The sequence below is a fragment of the Myotis davidii genome, unplaced genomic scaffold (genome assembly GCF_000327345.1).
Source record: "Myotis davidii unplaced genomic scaffold, ASM32734v1 scaffold68, whole genome shotgun sequence".
Classification (NCBI taxonomy): Eukaryota; Metazoa; Chordata; class Mammalia; order Chiroptera; family Vespertilionidae; genus Myotis; species Myotis davidii.
Window position 1 is genome coordinate 3,104,110 of NW_006300376.1, and position 1,208 is coordinate 3,105,317.

Sequence of the window (1,208 nt, forward strand, 5' to 3'; positions counted from 1 at the left end):
GGTCTCTCCTGCGCGCGGTGCCACGCCGCTGGGATTCGGCGGCTGCGAGTCACGTGACGGGCGCGGCACCCTCGGCCCCGCCCCCGTGCCAGGGGCGCGCTCCGCGCCAGCTGCCCGGCCTCGCGCCCACTTTCACTTTCTGCGCTAGGGGTTCGCACTCCCGCGTAAGCGTGCGTTCTTTGTTTTAAATAAAAGGATGTTGAGGGGACCAGTACAGAAGGGAGGCGTTCTAAAGAAATAAGTGTTGCACGTGCTTACGGTGGGGGCTGACCCTGGGTGGGCTCCCTGGGAAGGAGAGGGTCTGGGAAATGGGTGTTTCCAGCTTTGCAAGTATAAGGCTGAGCATGCGGGTCTACAAAACAATGCGCATTATGAGAGCGGCCAGGATCGCAAACAGGAGAAAACTGTCGGTGCTTCCCCCTTGTGAACGCTGCCTTGGTGATTTGGTTTTGAGGAGGGCCCTCCATGCAGTTTATTAGGTTGGAGTCAGTGAAGGGCCCCCAAAGCTGGCTTGTGAAACAGCGCCAGGCCCAGCTACCAATCCAATGTGTGTGCTTCTGTTATTACTGGTTATCCATTATCACAGCTGGTTACTGTCTGTCCAGTTAAAAACCTCCGCGTAGTCCTAAGTAATAAGTTCACCTTTAGAAAGAAAATATTTCAGGGTATTGAAAACAGTTATTAACAACGCTGTGTAGTAGACAGTTCTCAGATCAACTAACATGGGGTTAGCGCCCATTCATTTGTGTATTTTTTTTTCATTTATATAACAAAGTTATATATATATTACATTCTTTCAAGTGTTTGGCGTGCTAGGTTCTAGGTATAATAGCAACCTGTGAACCAGCCAGACCATGTCACATCCAGTGCAGGTATAGTGCCCATCTGTATGTAGCAGGTCAAGGTAAGTTGCAACCCTTAATTGAATCTTAGAAAGTAAAAGAAAAATTTCCCTTCTCTTGAAAGATATCTCCACCATTTGATAGCAAAGTGACCTTTTGCAAGTTGCTCAACTGCCTAAGCCTCTATTGTTGTTTTTCATCCATTCCCTTCTAAGGGAAGAGGATAAACCAAGTAAAAAGCTTGGACAATTGCCTAGCACAATGCCTGGCACAAAGTAAATGCTCAATAAATTGTCATCATTATTAAAGTGAAACAATTTACACTTCCTCCAACTTACCATTTTTAGTTTTTATGGTTTATAAAGG